Raw genomic sequence first — 17,559 nt, 5'->3', positions numbered from 1 at the left:
TGCTAAAAACTGTGGACCCACGCTGGTCACATATCTGTCTTACCTTCTTTTATGAGTCCAGGGTGGCTTCAAGCACCTTAGCTTCAGTGCTTCCCTGTCCTAAGGAGCTGAGTTCCTCTTATCACTGCTTGCTTCCAGATGCAGAGCTCAACACCTCTGTGGCTGCAGCCTTATTCGTGGCTTTTATGCCTCAGTTTTGTTTCTGGTCCCTAGAGATGCCTTTCTTGTTTCTGAGTCCATCTATGTTGTTTTCATTTGCTATTTTCTCTACCATTTCTGTATGTTTGGGGTAGAGGGGAAGCATGAAGTTTTGAATTCCCTGCAAAAAAAAAAAAAAAAAAAATTGGCCAGAAGTTCATAACATTTGGTTTTATGAAAAAATTCTAGCATTTAATTAATTTTTTTAATCCACTTGTCTTTCTTAAAAGCTTCACACCCCTCACCTGTCTGAATATTATTTTGAGGAAATTAAAAAGAAAAAAAAAGAGAAAAGGGAAACAAGTAGAGCAGCAAGTATGAAGCTGGCAGTAAAAGTGATCTGATAACTTGTGTATTTAATATTTTTCTCTAGGACGTTGAGTTCTATTCCTAGTTGTGCTCCAGGCAACCCTATTATCTTGGGAGCCTGCCAACTGGGTCATTAACGTGATAATGTAATATTTACTGATTTTCTGCTTTTCCTTAATTGCATGTCTCTGAAGGAACTAGAACACTGCATAGGAACATCACCATTTATTTCTCAAGCAAACACATGGGACAGGTTAACTTTGTTCCATGTCCTTTCTAAGAACTCTCTGAGAAGGCCTCACACCCGCCAGCTGTGTCTCAGGTCCTACTCGTTAGCTATGGAAGTGTGTTCCCCGTGGCAGGGGCTGTGTCTGACAGGACTTTCTCTGGACAGCTTTCTATGACCCGGGCTGAATGTGAGGCCCTGAGAAAAACTACATGTCTTTCCCTCAGATCATTTGTTAAGCACACATAGGACAAATACCCTGAATTTAATGTGTTTATCAGCCTTTGGCTACATCAAAGACCTTCACATAAGGCTCCTGCATAAATGTCCTGTTCTCATCCTTTCTTCCCTTTCACCATGTCCTCCCACCTTCATTGTTCAGACTCCAATTATGTGATCATCAACTGATTGCAGAGAAAAGCCATTATCTCGCCTATGAACTACTGCCAAGTCCCCACAAGAAGTCTGTCTCCTTAACCTCTTACCCTTGCCAATGCATTTTCTCAAGAGAGACTAGAATTTTTTTTAACAAAATGCTTAAAAGCAATATGTTATATGCTGATGATTAACAACGAAGCAGTACCCAAAGTTACACAGTGAAAAGCAATACTCTCAAGCCCCACTCCTCCTCTCCTCAGAACCACTCTAGAGGAATAATTTCTATTTTTAGCACCTATATGGGTTAGCACAATGATTCTAAATATAGTGCTTTATAAAAATATAAAACTATCAACCAAGCATTATCACTTTACTATTGACATTCTTGCCTCAATTGATGAAGATTTAGCCACCTTCCTGTCCACCCTTCTCTCATTTTCGTTACATCACCCATCTCACTTCCCCAGTGACGTCCTCTCTGCTCAAACAGCATTCTTACATCCTCACTTCCTTATCTGCTCACAATAAGCCAGCACTGTCCACCAGAACTCTCTGTACTAACGGAAAGGTTCATGACTTCTCTGTTCAATATGGTAGCCACCACCTACAGGTCAATATTGAGCACCTGAAATATGGCTAGTGAGATTTAGGAACAACAAAATTTTAAATTGCTTTTAATTTTAATTAGTCTAAATTTAAATAGCTACATGTGGCTGATAGTAACTGCTTTGGACAGCGAAGCTACAGATATATCTTCACTAAGTATTGTTTTTCTGGATGAGGATATTAGCCCTCCACATCTCTTTTCACCTCTCCTCTCCTTTCCATCTCACAACCTCAGTTATCTGTACCTTTATATTAATTTTATATTGCCCAAATTGGGAATATTGGCATGCTATTCATAAGAATAGTTAAATCTTCCATGGTATGTCTAAAGTTAATCCTAATCCTAAAAATTTTAAAACTTTATTTATATTATTGGAATTCAGGATCTTTCATAGCTTTCTTTGCAATTTTTAATTTTTTGTTGATTTCTTTGTTTAATGTCTGTCTCTCATTGAACTATAAGCCTGATGAAGATGAGTATCTTGTCACCTTGTTCAATATTATATTAATACTTTCAGATCCTGACAGAGTGACTATCACAAAAATAGATGTTTCATAAATTATCATGTGTTCTTTACTGTTTTTCAAACATTTTAGTATACCCTAATAAAAAAAATCTCATCAAGTGCTCCTTGAATAAATTGTTGTTAATAGAAAATATTTTCATTGTCATTTGGGACTACCATTATTTCAAAAATGTCTTAATTTTTTTCTCTTCATACTTAATCTATGATGGTATTTTCAAATGTTCTGACATAGAAATTCCTCTACTAGTAATATACAATAATTAAATAATCTAGGGAGTCTAAAAAATTATTTTCTATTTTTGTATAGCACATAATGTGATTTTAAGTAAACATTTTATTTCTATCAGTAAAACATTAATTATTGTATTATAATTATTGTAATTACTGTATTATAATATAATTCATTATAAAGCTCATTTAATAACTGCTTAGTGATAGATATAATATGTGAAAATTACTTTTTAATTAACAAGTAAGGCATAGTCATTGAATCAATTTTGTAAGATAAAACATGATTCGATAGTATGTTTTTTAAAATAACATATAATAGTTTATTTGAATTCAGGTTGAATGTACACTTAAATATATATTGAAATTTAACAATGTGTCAAAGTGTCCAAAGCAGGAGAGAATACTTTCATGTTTCTAGTTTGCGTTGTTAGCATTTTATACTTTGAAAATCAATTGATTTTTATGTGTGTGTGTACGAGTATATGCACGTGTGTGTATGTGTTTATATATACAGACACTCATACAATTCTCCTTTGGAATGTTAAAATAAGAGACCTTTAAGGGTGGCATTTGTAGGTAATTCTTCATAAGTAATGAGTGTAGGAATGGATAGTCTTTATTACTAACAAATAAAAAGTTTTTTTTATTATCACCACAATAATTTTTTCTCTTTAGCATTTGATTTTGAAGTTTCATATGTGCTATATGGGATTTTTTATTAGAGGAATGAAACTATAAACCTGGTAAATAGCAACTTGTGTAGATTTTCATAATTATCTTTTTTTCCTACTACATTTATTCCTATATTTGAACATTGAAATTCCGTATGCTTTCCTGTATTAGCTAATGCTTTGTGAGTAATAATCATAATGTTTAAAGCCATCAAGGGCTAGCATGCTGAGAAGAGTGATGAAGAATTTGAGCTATGACTGAGTCATAATCTCTTTCCTCATCACCATTACCCATTGCCCATACTCAACACACAATCAGGCCTCCTAAGCTACAATATTTTAGAAATGCTAAAATAATTATTTTATTTATTGACACAAAAATTCAAAACAGGCCGGGCGCGGTGGCTCACGCCTGTAATCCTAGCACTCTGGGAGGCCGAGGCGGGTGGATGGCTCGAGGTCAGGAGTTCAAGACCAGCCTGAGCAAGAGTGAGACCCCGTCTCTACTAAAAATAGAAAGAAATTATATGGACAACTAAAATATATATATACAAAAATAATTAGCCGGGCATGGTGGCGCATGCCTGTAGTCCCAGCTACTCGGGAGGCTGAGGCAGTAGGATCGCTTAAGCCCAGGAGTTTGAGGTTGCTGTGAGCTAGACTGATGCCACGGCACTCACTCTAGCCCAGGCAACAGAGTGAGACTCTGTCTCAAAAAAAAAAAAAAAAAAAAAAAAAAATTCAAAACAGTTTTTGATTTATTAAAAATGTAAATCTCCTGAAATACCTTTTCAAATTTTTGGAATTTATTTTAATTTCAGAGTATTATGGGGGTATAAACGTTTTGGTTACATGAATTGCTTTTGTGCCATTGGAGTCAAAGTTATAAGTGTGCCCATGACCAAGATAATGTGCATTGTATCCATTAGGTGTGAATTTACCTGTCCCCTACCTCCCACCTACCTGGTTTCTGCTGAGTTTTACTGTGAACTAATACCCTTTGTAAAAACCTGTTGGAAATTTCTGAATCATAAGTGGGAACTACCATGTCATAATATTCTGTGATTAATTGAAAAACTAACTCCTTTATTCATTAACTATAAATGACACTATAAAGGAGACAATTCTATAAAATGAGATGGATCTTTGGATCTCAGCATTAACAGCTAAATCATCCACCTTCAGGGGCTGGGACCATTTTGATCCAGAGTCACAATAATTCCTTCCTGATCCTTCTCTCTATGGATACATATAATCTGGAATTTACCTGTCAAATAGCCATTGGTACCAGAAATAATATTTTAAATATTATTAGCTGTGTTTAAACTGCTGGTTTGCACTAAGCAGATAATTCAGATGTTCACGGACTGCTTCAGGTTATGCTAACATGCCACCCATATATTTAGGCAAACATCCCATTTTCATATAGACGTGCCTGCCATCAACTGAAAGCACAACAGCAGGTTTGACTGCAGATTTATTTGAGCAGCAAGCAGAACATCCCACCTTCTTCTCTTGGGTCCCTCTTGTCTCAGGCCCTTGTCCTGCTCATGTAACCCCACTGCACAGTACTCTGACCATACAGACAGGGCCCCCATTTGGACTTCTTTCTTTCCTTTCAGATTTATCTAAATTTAATCACTCTGGGTAACTTATTCCTTTGGTCCCTGTGTGTTCACAACCAGCTGTGCTGTGACAAGCCAAATCTTGCTGGGGTGATAATGGATAGTAACATCTGATTGTGCTGTTGTTCCTAAAGCACTGCATCTCTGTGACAGAATTTTGTCCTGGATACAGGTTAGAGAGATGCATTGTGGTGTCCTTCCTTGTTCTGATCACACTAGTATAAAAACATACTATTCCGCCCATGAGTAGGGCCAGTCCATCCAGCCCATAAGCTCCTACAGTAGAAATGGCAAATACATCTCCTCTAACATGCCAGCTCTGACTTGTGGCTGCGACTGAGCATTCTGATCTGTGTTTATGCTCATTAGGAAAAGCACTGTTAGTAGTATCTGGGTGTAGGAAGGGAGCACTCACTTGCCAAATTTTGAAATCCCTATTCTAAGTTATGTAGTTAAATATGTTTCATAATTTTGTTCATATAATACAGTCTACATCTGCTAAAGCCATGTTATATTCTTGCCTTTGAAACTAACATGTAATGAGTCTCTCTAGGAATTTAATAGCTAAATTCCTTTATATTTGGTCTATGATGGGCTTTTCTGCTCTATTTGTAGTGAATGAAAAATGACATCAATACAATTTTGTTTGAAGGGAGGAGTGAGATGGAGAGGACAAGTGACACTATTAATGATGATTTTTGCCAGATAAACTCCCTCTAGATTAAAACATCATGAAAAAGTTTGTAACACCATCAAATCAAAGATATCTTTAAGGTACATCCCACACATGAGCAATAGCCATGCAATTCATGTTTGCTCACATACTTTGGTCACCATTGCCCTTGCCCACCTATTGAAGAGCAGATGCGGAGAAAGGGCACCTTGATTCCAATAATTGTCCAGGCTTAACCCTACTGATTTGATTTATTGTGGGGATTTTTATTGGGCAGTGGCAAGATATCTGGCACAGAACGATTTTCTCAATCTTAGTGTTTACCTAAGTGGCAAAAATCTGTCAATTTTCTCTCTCTGTCAAAACGTAACTGTTCAGCTCCTTCATTTTCTTTTCTTCCAATATGTGTTGCAACTCGAATCCTAATATAGTACTTAGCTAAAGAATATAGCCAACTTTAAAGTCTTCGTTTTATAACTTGGGATTGGATCTGCACATTTATTTATGTACTGTGGGATTTGTCTTTTATGAAGTACTAGTTCAGAGACCAGTTCATCTTTGATTGTATAAAGACAGTTATAGATTCAGCATTACTTCAATACTTCTGGGAAATAACTTCAAAATTTTGGCTTAATCAATGAGAGATATACAGCTGTAATAACTGGAAGGCAAACCACAAAGCGACTAACTTTAAAAGGACAATCTAGATACCAGAAATCTAGATTTCTCAGAAGAAATCATTTGGGAATATGAGCATTATGGCCCCAACCCAACAACCACACAACTCTTTTGACTCTTTTGTGTTGCTGACCCCTAGGCCAAAGTTGGATTATGGGCTGTCTTAGCAGCATGTTAGGACAATTGTGCAATGTGTATTCTGTGCTGTACAGAAAGAGGGAGAATCTAAATGTGTCCTAGGGGAGAAAAATGTTAAAGGATAAGCTTCAACTCTGCTTCCTCTCTCCTTCTAGAACCAATTTCTTCCCCCACCCTCTACCTCTCTCTCAATAAACCTATCTTATCTTTGATAGATCTGAGAAATTCTCAGAGAACTTCATCATGGTTTCCGATGAGGGTGAAAGGATCTTATAGGTCTGTGAAGGCCGTAAGATATAGTTTTTGACCATTGAAGTGGGTTAAATATTGTGCCCCCCCAAATTCATGTCCACCTGGAAACTCATACTATGACCTTATTTGGATATAGGATCTTTGTCGATGGAATTAATTAAGGATAGAGATGAGATCATAGCGGAATTAAGGTGGACCCTAAAACCAATGTCAGGTGTCCTTGTAAAAAGAGGAGAGGACACAGAGACTCACACGGATAAGAAGGCCACGTGAACACAGAGTCAAAGACTGCAGTGATACCACTGTAGGAAACAGCAAGGATTGCTGGGGGCTAACAAAAACTAGGAAAAGGCAAGGAAGGATTTTTTCCTAGAGCCTACAGAGGGCGGGTGGCCTTGTTCATATCTTGGTTTTGGACTTCAGCCTCCAGGGTTCTTAAAAAATAAATTTCTGTTGTTTTAAATTTGTCATAACTTCTTAAGGCAGCTCTGGGAAACTAACACCATCATCTAGTTGGAGTCTTTCTCCTCTGGATTTCTGGACTCTGCTCTCAACCACCACCACTCAATCCAGCCACCCTTGATTTTCTTCTGCCATTCCTTGTCCTCTGTCCACAGCTTAAATTATGGCATTCCCCAGAATTCTGTCCTTGGCCATTTTCTCACTTTCCATTCCCTGGGCAATTTCATGGTTTTTATCTCCATGTCTCTGCTAATAACTCACAAACATAAAGCTCCAATCAGACCTCTCCCTTCAGAGTGACTTTTATGTCCTATCAGATATCAAAAACGTGTGTCAAAAATACATGTTCAAAACTGAACTCATCCTGTAAAGCCTTTCTCATACTTGTTACTCCTCCTTCACCTCTCCTTCTACTCCTCACCCTTTATTCCCTATTTATTCTCGTGCATCATTTTTGGTCCACTCACCAATTACATAAGTCAGAAACCTGAATCATCCAAGAACTCCTATACCCCTTGCCCCTTATGGCCAATGTTTTAGCAAGCACTGTTTATTATTTTAACTTCCCCTGAATTGACTATTTTCCTAGATTAGGTCCTTACCAATTTGGTCTTATCTGCTTGGGGTAGTTCTCTATCAATCTAACTGCTCTCCAAACCATCCCATAATGCTGTAGTTATCACAATATTTCTAAAATCCAACTATGATAGCATCATTTCCCTGCTCAGAATCCTACAGGGATTCTCAATTGCCAAAAGGCTCAAGCTCCTTAGGCTCCTTGGCCATGTTCATGTCCCCTTATTTACCCAATCTCTTACTGGACTTCAGCCACACTGAACAACCTGCCATTCTCTGAATGTGCTCTAGGCTTTCAAACATGCCTAGGCCTCTGTCCAATCTGTTCTGTCTTTTGAAGTGCCCTTTCCCTTTCCAATATTTACTTGGGTCACTCTTATTTCTTTAAGACTCTTTATGTCTCCCAGCAGGCTCCTCTGAGCCCCCAGTCAGTTACCACAGCTCCCTACAGAAGCACTCACCTCCCTTCCTTGCTATTGGTTGCTTTCATTTCGCATCAATGAATTTTTTAAAATGTAGTAAGTTTAAATGAAGCAGCAATTGTCAAAGGTTGCTGTGATTGGGATAAAGATTGGGAGGAGGTGAGACTTGAGAAGGGTCTTGAAGAAACGGTTGGACTTAAATAATTAGCCTATGATATTCTGGAAAAAGTAAACAGCAAGAACGAATTTGGCATCGGAATTCCATAAGCTGATGCATTTCAATAGCAATTGGCACGTAGTTTCTTTACCTTGACACTGGTGACTTTGACTGAAGTGACATGCTGGCAAGGCCTAATGTAGTTGCTGAGTCCATGAATGGAAGTGTTGTTCCTAGAGTACTTTGGTTACAGAAGACATCTGAAAAAGGTAAACAAGCAAAGAAAAAAAAAAATCTTCCTAGTGACTTGGAGAATTTTCAGAAAAGCCAGAATCTTAGCTCATGGTTTCAAATGAAACATGGAGGTGTATGGGACATCCAAGTTACTCCTTAGCATGTTGAATTGCTTCCTCCGTGAACCATGGAAAATGAAAACCAATTAGTATCAGTTGAGAAGGAGACTTGGGAATTTCCTCTTGTGGTTTAACTCGGGTCCCAAAATAGCACTGCTGCAAGTTTGAGCATCTAATTTCATACTTTATTTTCTACATTAAGCCTCAGATAGAGCAACATTTCTTTTTTTTTTGGACAAAAGTGACAAAACATCCAGTTGCTTGCTATTGCTTCTTCTGTAAAAAGCTGCATTTGAGAGCAAACATGTCAAAATTGCTCTTTTGGAGGGCCTATTACATGCCCTTGAAAGATGGGCATTGTGAAAAATATGAAATTGTGTCTCAAATTCCTCCCAAGGAACCATATAATTCAATCATACTTAGTCTTACCTAATACAGAGTCCTTTTGCCTGAAAAAAGTTACAGCAAGTTTCTAAGGATTTAAGATATGAACACAGGAAAAAGTAGTTATCATAGAATTTGCATTTTATACATGGTAGAAGCAAATGACTACATGTTAAATTACAAATAGAAGTTGGTAGGATTGAAATAAGTTGATTTACCCAACAAACACACTTTATAAGGATTTCTATGAATAGGCCAAAGAATATCAAACAGACATAGTTTTCAATGATGTGAACAAAAGTTAAGGAGTGAAACAAAAATATTTTTTCTTCATTTCCCTTTCAGTCTTTTTTCTTCTTGGAAAACAGCTGGGCCTTCTATAATATTTTTTTAAGACAACATGCAGATTATCTATGTAAGAATTATGTCAGTAGTTCTCATACTTGTTATAAATATTAGAATCTTTAAGAATTTAGTCTGGTCCATTAGCCAACTTTGTGAGTCATCTTTAACTTTGATTTTTAATAACCACCAGCTGCAAATCAATCCAGTTGGCTTCGAAGGGAACATCTAGTAGTCTTTGGTCTGATGGAATTTTGGGAGAAATATTTGATGAGATCCAAGAAAATGAGTAAAGGTAGAGTTAATTTCAGCCACCCTGATATAAATTGAAATTGTTCTTTACCAACAATTTTGCCCCTGGTGAAAAGAATCTGTTATAAGTTAAGTTCAACAGTTTTACTTTTTACTTTTTTTTTTGGAGACAGGGTCTTGCTCTGTTGCCCAGGCTAGAGTGCAATGGTGACATCATAGCTCACTGTGACCTCAAATTCCTGGGCTAAAGAGATCCTCCTGCCTCAGCCTCCCAGAGTGCTAGGATTATAGGCGTGAGCCACCATGCCTGACAACACCTCTACTTCTATGAGTGATTGTTATTTCATGGTTTTAGACTGTTTCTCCCTATATGTCAGTAACGCATCTCACCACTCTTCAGGGATGCTCAGGTACCACTTCCTCCTTGAAACCTCTCATCTACTATTATGTCAGCCTCTGCTCATCCTTCCATACTGCTAATTAGCTGTATCACACATTTTAGTCTAATCCAGGATGCCCAGTTGTCTAAACACCTATGTTGACCCAGTGCATCTATTGTTACTTTCATTTTACCAAGAAAATGATCTTAAATATCTCTCAACTTTTTTAAGTCAGGAAATCAAAGACTGAGGAACCATTAGGACTTCTAGTGGTCACACTCTTAAGTCTCTCATGGAGAGGGGATTTTGAAATTTTCCATCAGTTTTATAAAATTATCACATTGTTCAAATCACCATAATATGAGAAAAACCAAAACAGAACTCATAATAAGATGACATTTATGCTGAACTAGAGTCTTTTGTTTTCATGCAGAAAATTCCTTTTCTACTGAATCATGTGAGGGAAAGGTCACTAGCTAGCAAAGCCCAGGTTGTTGCCAATACCTTGAGTTTTGATATTTTTTTTTTTTTGAGGCTTATTTGTCACATTTATCTAATTTTGGCTATTCTCATATTCTGAGGAGTTCTCATGTTTTTAACCACTGGGAGTGGGTGGAGACTCCCTATTAATATAAGCATCAATCATGACTGATCATACTTGGTGGTTGTTATTGTTTTTGTCAAAAGTCTGAATGCATTGCATGGTGCAAAGAAACAGGGATTTAGATGAAAAATTAACTTTTTAAATCAATACATTATGAATATATAAAGCGTTAGTTTCTGTTGTTTCTCTGGAAACATAAGAGACATTTAATAAATGTTTGCTAAGCTGATTTATATAAACAATTACCTAGAGGCCAATAAGTATCTCTGGCAATGATAATTCCTCATTGCTTTGTAGCATCATAAAAAGATGTGTATTCACTGGACAAATGCAAATGGTAGCAGGGTGAAGATGTGAAGGTGAGCCCCAGCCATGTGAACATTTGTCCTTTTTGGAATAAATGGACACATAGAGTTCCTATAAACTTGTAAGCTCTGGGAGGAGGGCAGGTAACAAAAAAAAAACATGTATTTTTACTTTTGGGAGCTTTTTGTAGTGGGAAAGAAAAATTGGGGGAAGACGTAAAGAACAAGAATTGATTGTATTATCACCTAATATAAATGAAACCATTTTTGTTGGTAGAAGATAACAAAAGTGTTACTTGGTTTATTCATAACATGATCACACCCTGGAACTCATAGAATAATATTTGGAAATTTTATCTGTAGAGAAAATTTTGACCCACTCAGAACAAAAGATTCCAGTGTAGGACAAGTTTATGCTCTGTCAGGAAATGAAGCCAATATGTGGGATGCTGGGTGAGTTAAGGTGGAAAGATAAACTGGTTTAGTTCTTATCCTTTTAAATACTGAAATGCTATTCTCATGGAGTTTATTTTCTTTTCCTCTTGGGTGGAAAGGTTTGACTAATGTAGATATAGATACACACAAATATATATATATATATGTGTATATATATATATATATGTATATATGGTGTATAAATATGAGACAAAGGTTTCCCAGGATCTAGCCACACGCTGTGATGGGAGTAAGAGCTGTACATATAAGGAGGAAACCCCACGAGAGAGATCCTAGGGAAATAACCCAAAAGAGGGGCAGAGAAGTAGGGGGATGCTAAGATGACCCCACCCCTGTTAGTTACCTAGGGAAACATGAGGGACCTAAGGACCAGGTCAAAACGAGCAGGAAAAAAAGAGAATCCATGACATCGCTAACCACTTTGATCCTAGATCCTGGGAAGTTGGCTGGTCTTCACTGTTCCCATTTTATAAATGGAAAGGCATGAATACTTCCATGACTGTGGTTTCCCAGCATTTCTCCTTTCTGAAGAAGGAGCCAGACCTGCCAGGAAGTTATTGAGCTGGGCCCATGACCTATTAGAATGTGATCTTTTTTTAGAGGCCTTTAAAAGGTGACAGAGAAATCAAGGTTACCAAAAACAAGCACCACAAGTGGAATCACTCTCCTGATCTCATGAACGGCAGAGCCTATAAAGTGGGCAAGCCAAGAGGCCGGCCCTCAGGTGTGAAGTGATTTCCCAAGATCGTTGGGGAATAAGTAAGGAAAGAGTTTAGTCTGGATTTGGAGCCTCTGAGACTAGAACTACAAATTTGTCTAGATCCTTGAGAGACTTTAAGGGTTTACATGCTACAAAATGTAACTTCCTGTTTCTGCAGGAAAGAAACTCTTTTAACAGGGCTAATAAACTGAGCTCCTAATGGGGCGTCTCAGACATCAAATAGGCAGAGTGAACACACACTTTGATGAGGTAAGTGTAAGGGGATCAGAAACATCCCCCCCAACACACACACAAAAAGGTTTCCTTTCAAAGCCATGTGGGCTGCAAATTTAAGGGTAAACTGTACTTTGCCAAAGCCACGCTATCTGGAACAAGACTTTGAAGATACGAAATGATTAAGGAGTGTCTCGTTAGGAACCAGCCAGAAGCCACCCAGCCTTTGTGCCTTCCTCTAGCACTTCCCAGACAGGTTGCCGAGCTTCAATGCCCTCTACCACAAAAGCCCACTTTCTTTAGTATCCTCAATTTTTTTGAAAAGCTGTTCTAAGACATGTGTCTAAAAGGAGAGTGATAATGAACAAATTTTTAACTCTTAAAATTTTGTGGAGTCACATAACCCCTTGTGAATTTCCACTAATAATGCATACGAAGATAATTGCACCTTCAAAAGTCAAAGTTTCAAGTTAGGATTTAGTGGTTTAATATAGTTGACGATGTTATCTCAATATCAGGAAGAATTACTAACAGAGCTGTTTTTAGGGGAGTGGAGATCAAGTTATTTCAGAAGTTAATGAATGTTCCAGACCTGGAACTGAGGCTGAGCAACAACCTGAAAGGAATAACACAGGTTCCGTGTTATATTATAATATATAATGTTATAATAATTATATTCAAATAAATCAGCAGTTGTATTTGATGACCTCTGCAATTCCTTCCTACACTAACTGAGATTCTGTTATAAATAAATGAAAATAAGGCAGATCACTTTTAATGGTTAATAACAAGAGTTTCACTCCTCAGGAAAGCATTTGGATATTATTGGGGTCTTTGTACAACAGCCTTCATGGATATCAGTCTCTGTCTATGCAGACCTACCACCTGGTCCAGTCCTATATACAATAAAACTCTGTTCCAAGTAAATAATCCTCCTTGAAAAGATCTGAAATTCCATTTTATTGTTTCAATTTGTTTGCAACTTGAAGGCTTTCTGACTTCTGTAGTCTTTTAAATGCTCTTAGAGGCATTAGAGATGTTTCCTTTAGCCATTCCTAGGTAAGGTAGCTACCAGAAGACATTTAGGTAAACGTGCAGGCAAGGACTGTCAATCTCAGCATTGTGGACATTTTGTTGTGCATTGTAGGATGGTTAGCAGCATCCACGGCCTCTACCTACTAGACACTAATAGTACTTCACCCATGGCAACCAAAAGTGTCTCCAGATGTTGCCAAATGTCCCCTCTGGGGCAAAAATGCCTCCAGTTGAGAACCACTGCTGCTGTAAAGGGTTAGACTGAGGATAAGGGGGTCAGGGAGGGTAGAAAGATGGCAGAGGAGGACCTGTGATCTGATAGGTGAGGACACCAAAAGGAGGTATGAACAATTTCACATTATTTTCATGGTGTTAGACCTGCTTGCAAAGAGTATTTTTTCAGCACTCATGCCTTCTACATTTTCCTGTACCAGGAACAAGAAGTCCTTTTAGATATCTCAGAAACTCCTTGGTAAACAGTAAGGTATCTATGTGTCTATATATTACATGGATCTATGGCAAGGAAGTGGCTTCCCCACGAGGTAAGTGGCAAGGTCCACAGGGCAGGCTAGGCTGTCCAGAGGATAGCTGGAACTCTTGAGCAGGAGCTGAAGCCGCAGGCAGGGTTTCCTCCTCAGGAAAACCTTGGCTCTGTGCGTAAGGCCTGCTGGCTAATGGGATCAGGCTCACCACGGTCTCTAGCATCGTATCCTTTACTTCCCTCTGGAATGATCATTGATGCCAATCATACCTACAAAATACCTTTGCAGTCACACCTTAGTGTTTGATTGAATAACTGGGGTGTCATAGTTCATTCAGGCTGCTGTAACAAAATACCATGAACTGAGTGGTTTATAAACAACAGATATTTATTTTTCTCAGTGCTGGAAGCTGCAAAGTTCAAGATCAAGGCCCTGGCAGACTTGGTGTCTGGTGAGGGCCTGCTTCCTAGACGGCCGTCTTTTAAATGCAACCTCACATGATGGAAGGGATATCTTTGGGGCTTCCTTTATAAGGGTCCTAATCCTATTCAGAGCCCTCATGACCTAATCACTTTCCAAAGGTCCCAACCCCAATGCCATCACCTTGGGGATGAGGATTTCAACCTATGGAAATTAAGATCATAGCATGGGGACTATAGCCTAGCCAAGTTAACACACCAAACCAACTGTCACAGCACCCTAGAAGCTATTCCTCAGGCCCCGGTGTCTTATCCAGGACCACATTCTTCTGTTCCTCTCTTTTCAGCCTTTCCACAGGCCCTGATCACTCGTGGATCCTGCCCCTAACATCTGTTGCATGGCGCTTTCCTGTCATGGCCAGGCACAAGGTCCAATCCCCTTATATGTATTTGCATGAACCTAAGAGTATCTTTGGAAGGTTCTGAATAGACATTTTCCAATGATATACAAATGACCAATAAGTTCAAGAAAGGATGGCTAACATAATTAGCCATCAGGGAAATGCAAGTAAAAACCACAATGAGATACCACTTCATACCCACTAGGATGGCTATCACGAAAATGACAGATAATAACAAGCGTTGTCAAAGATGTAGAGAAATTGGAACTCTCATACACTGCGGGTAGAAATGTAAAATGGTGGAGCCACTTTGGAAAACACTCTGGCCATTCTTCAGAAGATTAAACACAATGTTACCATATCACCTAGCAATTCCAATATAGCCAAGAGAAATGAAAGTGTATGTCCCCGTTAAAGCTTATACACAAATGCTCATAGTCACATCATTCATAATAGCCAAAAAGTGGAAACAACCCCAATGTCTATCAAATGATGAACAGATAAACAAAACGTGGTATATGTATACAGTGGAATTACTCAGCCATAAAAAAGGATGAAATACTGATACGTGCCGCAACACAGATGAACCTTGAAAACATGCTGACGAAAGAAGCAAGTCGCAGAAGAGCACATATTGTACAATTCCATGTAATGAAATGTCCAGAATAGGCAAAATTCACAGGGACAGAAAGTAGATTAGTGGTGGCCAGGGGCTGAAGGTGTTCAGAAAAAAATGGGAAGTGACTGGTTTCTTTCTGGGATGATAAAAATGTTCTAAAATTGATTGTGGTAATGATTCCACAACTCTGCGAATATGCTAGAAAACATTGAATTGCAAATGAGTGAATTATCTGATATATGTATTATGCTTCAATAAAGCTGTTGTATATTTTTTTAAAAGAATATCTTTGGAAACCTGGCAGCAGAAGAGTTAAAAGGTCTATTGGGGCAGGCTCTCCAATCAGACTGATGATTAGCCAATGCCCAGGACAATCCGCTGGCCTAACCCCCATGCCGGGAAGCAGGTCACCAAAGGAGAAGCAGTAGTGAGACATTTCTCTGTTGCATAGAACTTGCCACTCATACTTATCAAACTGGGAGAAGGAAGCTCTTCCCACTTCACATGGACCCATTCCAAGATCTCCCTTCCATGTGCCGCTCTCCGCCGACAGTTGTGTAGTCTGCCACCTAACGCAGGCAGATGAGGGTGGACTCCATCCAAGAAAAAACTCAAAAGCTTGCCTAGACAGAGTATTAGCTCAGAAACTGCTCTTTTACCTCAGTGGCTTAAGAATTCTGATTCATTTGGTAACAGTTTATCTTTGATGATGTATCAATGCATGATGCAGTTTTGTGGCATTTAGCACATCTATGCTGGGAACTTACTAAAGCCCATTTTACTTATTCCAGAGACAGCCCTGGACTTCTGCCCAACTTTCCTCCTGCTTCCTGGCTTCCATAATAGGGAATTGCTTTTATGTTGGCCAGTCAGGAGATGTGCTGAGATACTGTCTGTTATTTATAGTTATAGTTCTTTGAGGAGTCTTTTCTCTTTGTTTTTGCCTTTTGAATCTTCTATTAAAGTGCAAATATGAATTATCAGATAACACATTTAGCTAGGATTTTCAAGAGTGGAAAATAGGTTAAAAAAGACAGACGATCCAATTTTTCTTCAAACTTAATCTTCGGAGATCAGATCAAAGGCAATACATGTTTTAAGCAGTGGTTCACCAAGTAGTGGACAGACAGACACACTGTTAGGGTCGAGTCCTCCATGGTGTGAGTCTCTGAATGCCTGAATGCCTCTTTGTCCAGCAACCTGCAGGCACAAATAAATTCACATTGGCATTACTACTCAAATTCTTCAGGCTTGTGTCCTTCACTTACATAACTTTATGGCCTTGGCTGCTGGAGAAGTCTCCCCAAGACATTCCTGGGCTTCCCCAGAGGTGTCTTAAAGCAGGTCCTGCACATGCTGCCACCCCAGCTGAGCTTCAGTTCCTGCTCTCTTAACTCACCTGGGCAATGGCTGCATCTGCTGAGCCCCAACTCTGTCCAGCATCACCACACCAGAAGAGCCCTGCCTGTGCTTGGGGCTATCTCCCATTGCTCAAAGCACCAATGGAGCCCTGCGTTTCTTTCAGCCTTGCCCTCTGTGGGTGTTCAAACAAGTCACAGGACTGTGTGGGGCTCCAGAATATATCCCTCCCACTGTTCTCTCTCCCCGACCTCCCCAGGATCTGTGCACAAACCTTCTTGTAGGTACTTTAGTCAAAATAGATCAAAACCCAATTCAGACCCAACAACTCCAAGTCTCAGTCAGACATACCATAAAACTCTTTATATTCTTTAGCCTAATCCAGGATCCACTCATCTTTTACTCAAATTCGATCAGTGTTGATCAAACCCAGGGAGACACTTGAGTGTAAAAAGCCCCATTTTCAATTTATTAATTTGTAAGGAGAAAGTATATCAAGTTAGCATTCTTTCTCTTTCCCCCCACCATCTGTGTGCTCTCTCACTCTCTCTCTCTGTCTCTCTTTCTCTCTCTCAATAGAAAAAGGTAATTAGGCATCCAAGCTTTTAGAAAAATTATTGGTGAGTGTCCTCAGTGAAGAATGACATAGTCTGAATAGCCACCATCAATAAATTGTAGTAGCCTTTTTTCATGATATTTAAATTTTATTTTTCAGATCACCATCAACTGTGATTTATAATCCAGAAGTGCAAATCTCATCTTTGAAATCTGGGTGACTGTTACTAATTTCAGTTGCAAAGAAATCCTAAAATTCTACTATACTTTAGCTTTTCACCCTCTTAAATCATGGCCACTTCTAGGGATGAGACTTGGAATAGAGAATAGTTTAGAATTTATCAAATAAGGCTTTGATAATCTCTTATTAATTAGGATGAGTATAAATTTATATTGCCATGACATAAGGCTTTGTAAAGGTTGTCATTTTACCCATATTTATGTAATAGGATGGTAAAATAGAACTCTTGGTTCCTAAGCTCTTCAGATCATACAAAGGTCAATAATGCTAAAAAATAAGGTCCAGGTCGCATCCCCCACTTCCCTTGTC

The sequence above is a fragment of the Eulemur rufifrons genome, chromosome 2 (assembly GCF_041146395.1).
Source record: "Eulemur rufifrons isolate Redbay chromosome 2, OSU_ERuf_1, whole genome shotgun sequence".
Classification (NCBI taxonomy): Eukaryota; Metazoa; Chordata; class Mammalia; order Primates; family Lemuridae; genus Eulemur; species Eulemur rufifrons.
Note: the sequence above shows the minus strand (reverse complement) of the source record.